Source organism: Nelumbo nucifera, chromosome 7 (genome assembly GCF_055504915.1).
Source record: "Nelumbo nucifera cultivar China Antique chromosome 7, China Antique-T2T, whole genome shotgun sequence".
NCBI classification, from domain to species: Eukaryota; Viridiplantae; Streptophyta; class Magnoliopsida; order Proteales; family Nelumbonaceae; genus Nelumbo; species Nelumbo nucifera.
In genome coordinates, this window is record NC_142655.1 from 16,471,098 (window position 1) to 16,481,549 (window position 10,452).

Sequence of the window (10,452 nt, forward strand, 5' to 3'; positions counted from 1 at the left end):
TGTTTCCAAATCCAGTCTAAATCCACATAAATTTTCTATTTAGAATGTATTTATCATTCCTTATTTTAAGAACTTATTTCCTTTTTACAGTTAAAATGCTCCCTATAAATGGATGGTAAACTAAGAAAAAAAGGAATGCCAAATGCAGAAAAACTCTAAACCTTAAAATATTAATGCTGAAAGTAAAACTCTAAACCCTAAAATAAACGCTGAAAATGCATGTGGTTGGACGTATTTCCTCAGCCAAGTATAGCCCTGGTAAGGACCAAAACGGTGAGGATTTGCCTAGTCGGTAAAATGTGGAGCCATTAATTTGTGATAAAAGGCATATGAGTGATATGCTGCCCAAAGAACGCTATACACTACAGCTATACATTGGGAAGATTTCTCAATAGTAATTCATATACTAGAGTGACCCCACATATGAAAAATGGGGCTAGTATTCTGATTTTTTTTTATTTATGTATTCTAATAAATTTTGTTTAGGTTGTAAGTTTAGGTTGCTATTTAATTTGATTTATAATGTATTGATTTGTTATCTAATTTAAGAGATTAAATAAGTTTTACTTCTAAATAATAATTCACTTTATGGATCTCACATATTTGAAATGAATTTTGTTTTTCTTTTCCTTTTTACTACAGTTAATTAGATCTAACTTTTTTGAGAGTAATGGTAACTATCATTTGAGTGGGTAGACATATGTATGAAAAATGAAACTTTTGTTTGAGAGTGAGAATAGCAACTTTTGAGATGTTTTTTCTTTATAAAATAAGATGCCTTTTGTCGGAGGGATAGGAGTAAGATGTTCTGGTTGTCTACACAGCTGTAGTATCTTGTGGGTAGGTAAGAGTGGCAATTTCCATCATACATGGTGGGTACCTTACTTTACTTGCCTCGGTAGGGTGGGTTTTTTTTTTATTTGAAAAAACTGGTTTTTGGGGTAAGAATGGGTTTTGTGATTTTATGTGTATATGTAGAATACAATGTCATTCTAAACCCGATCCATCTCAACCCATATATTGATTTTATTAATATACCCCTTGTACTTCTAATTTAATTAGCAATATACTAGGGGATGTTGGCTTTGTTGTTGAAGTCTGATGATGTGCGATTTGGCAACTCCCTGCTAGCAGGTGATTCGAATGTCGAGCTGGACAATTCCTATCTGGAAGGTGACTTGGATGGCTATTTGAATAATGTCGAGCTAAAAGGTGACTCAAGTGCCGAGCTGAATAATGACGAGCTATATAGTCTACTAGGGCGACCAACAAGGATATAGTGTTAGAGTGCCTGGAGAAATCAGAAACATTAACTTGTTTAAAGGAAGAGGTCAACGAGCATGTCTCGCAGGTCGCCACCTGGACCTCAGTTAGGTCAACAAGTTCTCGAGGAGGTCGCTCCTCACATCGAAGTCCCTTGGACAGGTAACGATGAGGTACTACAAGTCAACCCTGGACGAGGTGCTACTAGCCGCTTTGCCGAGTTTTCCGAGTTGTGTATGAGGTTGCCAGTTGGGTCTCCATTAGGTCGCCACATTTCCGAAGGTAGGTCGCCAGGTTTTCGGAGGTAGGTCACCAAGTCTCTAGTAGGTCGATGGAGGTAGGTTGCCAAGTCAGCAAAGGTAGGTCACCAGGTCTCTGGAGGTAGGTCGCTAGGTCTCTAGTAGGTCGGCGGAGGTAGGTCGCCAGGTCTCCAGAGGTAGGTCGTCAGGTCTCTAGTAGGTTGGCGGAGGTAGGTCACCAGGTCTCTAGAAGTAGATTGCCAAATTTTTAACAAGATAATTTGCTCTTAACACCTCAGCCTACAAATACCTCGTCACCTCGGCAAGGCTTACCTGCGAGGTTGGCACCATAGTCTGTTGGCCATCAACTCCCACAGGGAACATGGAGGGCATGACCTGTAGGGTGGGCTCACATTCTACAGGCCGTCAATTCCCACAGGAACCATGGAGGACTTAACCTACAGGGGCGGTCTCACAGTCAAGGCTGGGAGATTCTATCTGGGCAAGACTACTAGAATTTGTTTGGGATGATCATTCTGATTCTGCCCCCTTGTGATAGCATCGTTGATATGTGCATTATTGTTGGCGTTAAACGGTGGGTCGATGCCACGGATACACTGTGTCAACCCTCGAAGATGCTGGTCATCTACTCCTACGATAAGCCACAGGGAGTTGAACCTACGGGGGCAGCTCTACTAATTATAGGTCACCAACTCGCATGGGAGCCTTGGAAGGCTCAACCCGCATGGGCGACTACATAATCTATTGGCTACCAACTCCCGTAGGAGCTGCGAAGGGCTCGATCTATAGAGGCGACCTCATGAACAAGGCTGATGAAGCCCGTCCGAGCTAATTACAGTTGAGTGTGAATTTAAAATGAGAATTGAGAACCTGACTTTTAAGTAGTGGTTCCTACAAACGTCGCCAATTGATGATGCACAATCTGGTAGCTCTTACTTGGTGGATGACTCAGATGCCGAGCTAGAGATTTCCTTGTCGGAAGTCGGGCTAAGTATGGCCAAGCTGGAGGTAGCTCGGATGCCGAGCTAGGTAGCAACAAGTTAAATTGTCCTGCAAAATAGCAATATTAGAATGCCTAGGTTGTTTTACTCGGGAGGGCACTCCGATGCTTAAGTCAGCGATTTGGGAGTTTTAGAGAGTATTGGAATACTAAAAGCTTAGAGAATACAAGAGTTGAATCGCGTGTACCTTCTCTCAAGATAATGATGCCTTTATACATGTGTAAGGGATTAGAGACCCTTTGTAGCGGGTCCAAGATTCTCGAGGATCTGCTTCTGCTAAGTTGGGAGAGAATATCTCCATTGGTTATGTAATCTGTGTAGGGGACTACGGTCCATCCGATCAACTCTTATGCATGTGATGCGAGTAGGTCGGCTTAACAGTCGAACGTTATTACTTCAGAGAACCCAGTCTTGATAATGGGTCTATGTAATAGGTCGACAAGCATGCCTTGTAGGTCGCCACTTGTACCCTGCTTAGCTCGGCCGATCCCCGAAGGAGGTCGCTTCTAATACGGAGGTCCTTTAGGTCGGCCAGACCGAGGTACTTTAGGTTGACCTTAGGCGAGGTGCTACTAACCGCCTTGCTGGAGTGATCTGCTTATTCAATGGCAAGGTTTCATCTGGATACCACATGTCATGGTATTATTTGGAGGACCAAATTACCTCTCATTAAAGTCATATGAACTTATGCATTATGTGATAAATTTAATAATCTTTTGAATCTTATATTGATAATAACTGATAGACTATATGTTTTCTACATGTTTTAATCAATTAATTAAAAATTTAGATGTTTGTTCATACTACTTTATTTATTTATTTATTTTATATAATAGGAAATAAACAAAGAACTAAATGTGGGTTCTATACCTGAACCATCCCACCCTCAAATGAAGGGAGGATAGAGTCAGGTTGGGGTGGGTTTTGCATTTTGGTGTTTAGGGAATTTTAAATTCTGAAAATCCAATCTTTTGGGGAGGTACAGGTTGGGAGGTTTGGTGATACAAGGAAGATCTAAAATTTACAAAAAGCTTCTCATTCCCATCCCTATGGTAAGTGTTGGGGGCAACCTTGTAGGTTACACTTTTTGATATGCTACCCACACCTTATAATTCATACCAAGACATTGGAAATGTGCAGCTATAGTGTCCTTTGGACAGCTGTATGGTCTTTATGGGTAGCAGATCCAACTGTAGTGTCCTTTATTTGTAGGATTGAAAGTGCAGACCCTGAGGTGTCCATGACTTGTGTAAAACTTGATTATTTGGAGATGTACAAGCATTTACATACTTATAATGGAATACTTGTCATCTACTTACAAATTGGTTTAAAAGTGTAGAAAAGAAATTGGAAGTCTAGACTCTTGAAAATTCTGCAATATACTAAAACACTTGTAACTGCACTTACATTTGTTCTGTAACAAGTAACCTATTATGTGTAAGCTTGTAAATGGGGCGAATTATATCCATAGGATATATAAAACCAATAACCAAATTCGAAATCAATTAAAATATCAAATATTCAATTGGATTCAAATTCGACCAATTACTTTCATGTTCCTTGTAAATCCTAACAAAGCTAGATGCATTTTCACTCTCCTAGTAAACCCTAACAAAGTTAGAAGCATTGAGAAAAGAGGAAGAAGAGACCATATTTTAAAAATAAAACTAACAAGTGATATGCGGCATCTGCAATGAAACATTGAACAAGAGAAACGCTAATGGCAAGACATTGAACAAAAAGAAAAAGAAGAAAACAAAGTAAACTAAAAAAACCTAAAACAGAGTGAACAAAGGCGCTAAGGTGGATCATTTGCTGTTCTTCAAAGCATGCACACATCACTTGTTATTCTTGAAAAATCTGTAGAGGATATTGATCATGAATGGCGGTTGCTCAATGCTCGTAGCTTGCAAATAGAAAAGACGAAGGGAGAGAGGAAGAGGGAAGGAGGAAAAAATCTGTAGAGGATATTGATCATGACTGGTGGTTTCTCAGTGCTCGTAGCTTGAAAATAGAGAAGACGGAGGGAGAGAGGAAGAGAGGAGGAGGAAAAAGCAAGAATAATGAAATTAAAAGAGAGGGAGAGGAAAGGACTAGAGAAAGAGAAAGGGGGGAGGATTATCGAGAAGACTTAAGTTTAAATTGATATATAATTTATTATATTTATTATTAATATATTAAATTTATATAATAATCGAATTTGAATTTTAATCGAATCAGATCAATATAAATTTGAATTTGAATTCGATAAACTAATCGATACGATATACAAATTCAAATTCGACCATTAAATTTATCAAACCATTCGAATTTGATTCGATTATGTCGGATATCGAATTCGGAATCAGATAATCGGATACCGTTTACACCCCTAATTATGTGCAAACTTATTTAAGGTTGGGATCTGCTACCAACAAAACACTCTCAACACTTTCTAACAAGCCACCGGAGGTCTATAGACGCACATTATAACATAATCTCCCTTGTCCTCCCAATATGCTACTGTAATGACTTGTTAGGACAGATTTTGGGAGCATTTGTTGGGAGTAGATCTAAACTCTCATATGTGTGAGAATTTGCATGTATATAATTGAACACTTGTCATCCAATGATGGGTCAATTTAAAGTGTAGGGAAAAAGTTTAACTCTAGACAATGGAAGAAGTATAATAAAACATCTCTTACTACACTTTCATTTATTTTATAAAAGGTTATTTGACTATGAGTTAGGGGTGAGAAAATGTGTAGGTTCTACCTGAAACTGAATGGAATCTACCTTGAATTGGCCTTGATCTGAATCGATCTGTTACAAGATAGAGTTTGGTTCCAAATTCTTGGAACTAAACCCTACCAAGGCTGGTTCTAGGATCTAGTGGTTTACCCTACCTAAACTGACCCAATGAACTAGCATTGGTGGAATTTGCCGTGGAACCAAATTTGTCTTGAAATAAACCACATAATACTTTTGAAGTTGTGAAGATTTAAATCCAAGCACTCATAGTTACAAAAGCCATGGTCTCACTTGACCATTGAGCTACTTTAATGATGTATATAATAAGTAATGTAAAAGGTAACATTTACAAAATTTAAATTTAAATTATAAGTTTTGAACCATATAATGATAGTCAACATATTAACTTACTCAATTTAATGAGTAAAGATAATATAAGGGTCCATTTGGTTCTTAGTTAGAATCGGAATCGGAATTAGAATCGAAATCCTCTGGAATCGGAATGGTCTATTCCCATAGTCTGTTTCGTTCAGACATGAATGGGAATGAAAATTAAAATCAGTAAGAATGTGATTTCATTCCCAAGGAAGGGGCAGGGAATTACCATTCCCTCAAATGGGGGAATGCCATTCTAGCAGGAATGGGATTTGGATTCCGATTACGTCCAACCAAACAGTTGGAATCGGAATAGCCCATTCCGATTCCGATTCTAGACCCCTATTCCTACAAACCAAATGGATCCTAAGTTTTAAACTATATATATCATATTTATTGAAAATCAAGTTTTTAAAGAACATGTTTATTTTTTCAAGGGGGAGAGTTAACAAAGAATAGGTTCCATAAATAGACCCTAGAACAGACCTTGGAACCATCAAGACTATAACCAACACTAGAATTGACCTTCACAAGGTAGGTTCCAATTCCAAATGCCTAGAACCAACCCCTATAGGGTAGGTTCTAGGTTCTGCCGTAGAACCGAACCAACCCATGCTCACCCCTACTATGAGCATTTACTCATGTTCAATTTAACACTTATGACATTTCATGGAGACAGCACTCCCTTCCAACCTCTCATTAAATGGAATCCGGATGGGCTCCCCAAAGAGCACGCCCATGTAGGGAACCCATCCACACTCAAATAAAATACCAAAACCTTAGCAACTACACTAAATTCAAGACATTACAACAACTCATTTTTTATTCGGAGAAGTACAGACAAGCCCAATGCAGATTTCTGATTTCCATTACAGAGCTATAAACATTCAAAATGTCAAAAACCCACACTCTATGCACCCATACCCGCCCATGAATTGGCATCAATTTCGAACTGGCACCTACCCCAAAGTTACTTTGAGCCTATAAATTCTGACCCTAGGCTGAGCCATCATTCTCCCTTTTTTATTGAGCAGGATACGGTTTAGGGGGAGGTCTACTAGTAGACTAGGAGGGGAGTGCAAATCAGATTTCTGAGGGGTATTGCAGTCCAAAAGTCTTTTTTTTTTTCTATTTTACAAAATGCAAGTTGATGTTTTTGTACAATTATACTTGAATGGGAGTTTGAATCTCAAAACTGGATTCAGTCAGTGTAAGGCCCCATTCTAATAACAACCTTTATAGCCTTGTATTGGGAATATCTCCTCATGAAATAAAGTATATAAGTACGGAGATATTCCTAATGCAAAGCTATAAAGGTTGTTTGAACGGGTTTTGCACTGATTGAAGCCGATCTCCCAGATCTCCAACCAATAAAATACTTATAACACCCTCTTAATGATCCCTGATCTACTCTTCACACAATACTCCTCACACCAATCACATAACATGTCCCACTGCACATCATGAACATCTCCATTACTTGTATATTATTATTCATTGAGTGATGCTTCTAATACATGCTTGTGGGATGTGCTGTGAGGTCGGTGTCAGGTACATTTTGTGAGGAACAAATACCAATTCCTTCTAACATGATCTGACACCGCACATATACATGATGAAGTCCTAATATGGGGTGTTAGATCATGTTAGAAGGGTGTTGGAATGGATTTTGTTGGTAGGAAATCCCATTGCTTTCATTGAGTGTGTTTTCCCCTGTTTGTGTACGCTCAATGTAGATTAATCCTTAATAAAATCAATATTTTAAAAATTGACTCGAAAATGAAACCAGTTTTGCCTCCGGTTTCTATGTCAATAGTCAGACCGTCTGGTCCAAATGGATCAACTTATAACACTATTATATATTTAACAATAAAAATTAATTAAAAAATAAGACCTAGAAACCATTGTTTAGGTCAAATAATTTAGCGATTGGCTCCGAGATGGGTAGAATGGTTCACCACCCGGGTCAGGTTTTACTACAACCCAAAACTTTTCTAGTTCATATTAATTGAGGCAAAATCTATAATGCATTGATTGCAACATAAAGTTTACTGCATATAGCCAAATACACCCCTCTGAGTAGGACTGTCAAGTGTTTGGATTAGGTTCAGATTCCATCCCAATTTATTAATTGGTAAAAAACAAAGACAAAGGACCGTCTTGATTGGGGGTGGCTACGAGCTATTCGAACTCAAACTCAGTTCGGCTTGTTTAAATTGAGCTCTAAGTTGAATTTGAATATGATATATAGGCTCATTTGCTAATCAAGTGGAGCTTGAGCCCAGTGAAACTTAGCTCATGAAATTTGTGAGTCTAGTATTAAATAAGTAATTTTTGTTATATATACATACATATATATATAATAATATTTTTATTTTTTATATATAATAGTAAATAATTTTTATAATTCTCAACTTTTTGTCTAAAAAATAATTTTATCCATATAATTTTTCTTTTCGAAAAAAACTTGGCTTATAGTCAAGTTCAAGCTGAGCTGAGCACAAACTTGTGAGCTATGAACTGAGCCAAGCTCGAGCTCGAGCTCGAGATACTATTCCTGCGAGCCAAGCTCGAATAGCCAAGTATTCAGCTCGGCTCAACTCAAATCCACCCCTAGCCTTTATTACTAATAGCGATAATCATGTCTGACCAAATTATACTAACACCTATAATTAATTAATAAAAGTAGACTAAAACTTAGGGGTGAAAATGGATCATGATCTGATTCGATCCTATTTGGTCGAATTCAAGTCACCTCTTATTGGATCTTTGGATCGGATAATAGGATTTGATCAAAAATCGGATCGAATTCGGATTGCCCCTATCCGATCCTATATATATTATATATTTATAAATATAATACATATATATGTTATTTATTTATTTATTTATAAATGTATTTTTTGTATAATATTTTTATAAATATGTTATATATTTATTTTTTTATAAAAAACATGACATATATGATGAAAATAATTAACAAAAATACTTGTATCTTTTGTTTTTACTTTATTTAAATCAGTATATTTTATTTTTCTTTTAATAATTTATTAATTTTTAATGAATACTAGTCAGATCGGATCAAAACTGAAGATCCAACTTACCGGTAGGATTCTAATTCAAATCGAGTCCTATAAGATCCGATCGGATCGGATCCGACATAAACAGTGATCGGATTTGAATCTGATCCGATAGTCATGATAAAAATGACAATAAAATAATAAATCATTTATATATTAATAAATCAAGTGTTTTAAATCAAAATTATCCTATATGTTATTTATCAAATTTACACATTTACATGTAAAATATAACAAAAATTACAAAAAAAAAACTACACGTTATTAATAAATTAACCAGTTCGGGTCAAAAATGGTTTAGAACAAGCTAAAACCAAAACCAACCCAATTAACCGTAGTAAGGACTGTTTGATTAATAGGAATTAAGAATGAGTTTGTTTATTTTCAAATGATATGATTTTGATTAATTTGTTTATAGAACTCACAGCGAGAAAAATAAGTTTTCAAGAAATACCCATCATTTTAAGCATCATTGATACATATTCAACATACAAGCATTTCCCTTTTACCTTATAATAGATAGAGCATCAATTCTCTCTCTCTCTCTCTCCTCACGTGGGGATGCAAACAGATCGGATCATATTTGAATCAGCCTATACTCAAATATGATCCAACAATGTTAATTGCATATTCGATCTGATTGGATCCAATAGACATGGATCTGAATTCAAATCCAATCGCAATCGGGAAGTTGGATATTCGGATCTGATCTGATCCGATTTGTTTTCTTCAAAAAATAATAAATTATTAAAAAATAAAATATACCAATTTAAATAAAGAAAAATAAAAAATACAAGTATTTTTTAATTATTTTCATCATATATATATATATATACATGTTTTTATACAAAAATAAATAATATAACAAATTTATAAAAATACAATATAAATAATATATTTATAAATAAATAAATAACACACACACACACACACACACACACATATATATATTATAAATTTATATAAATAAATATATAGTGTATATATCGGATCGAATCTTCTTGGATCTGGTAGGTGTGTTCCAAATCCGATCCGATTTCCAAGTTTCAAAGTATCGGGCGTATCGGCCTATGTTGGTACTTTTCTTTTTAGGTTTTATTTATTTTTTTCGAAACTGGTTCAAAAGAGTTGGTTTAAGGCCTGGCTACCCTTTGAACCAGTGTCTAACCCAATACAACCCCTGAAAGGGTGTATCGGAAAGCCATCGACACGATATGTATCGGCTGATATGGATTGATACGTATTAATACTTTGAACCTTGCCGATTTCCGACCAAATCTTATTATCTGATTTGATCTGATCCAAATATCCAAACTGGGGTGATCCGAATTCGACCAAATAAGATCAGATTCGATCTACTTGCACTCTTAAGTACAAGAAGTGGCGATTGACATGGGGCAATAGGACACCACCTTGACCTTGGTCACAGATACGATCTAGATATCTGTGTGTTCACTATGGGTACCAAATATCTACACTCTCAAAGTGATCAAGAGAGTAATTTGTATCCATTACAATCAAAAGCCGTTCGATTGAAATACAAAAGTTAGCAGTACAAAATTAAACAATTTGTATTCAAGCACCAGTGGAAGTTGATTTAACACCGAAAAGGACTTGTCTTCATTCATTAGTAAGTAGTAATTATTATCTCTTGCACCTAGAGATGCTTCATGACCTTACATAAATTATTGACTTAAAACGATTGTTTCGTTATTTCAAACTTCAATCATATTTGGAGTCACT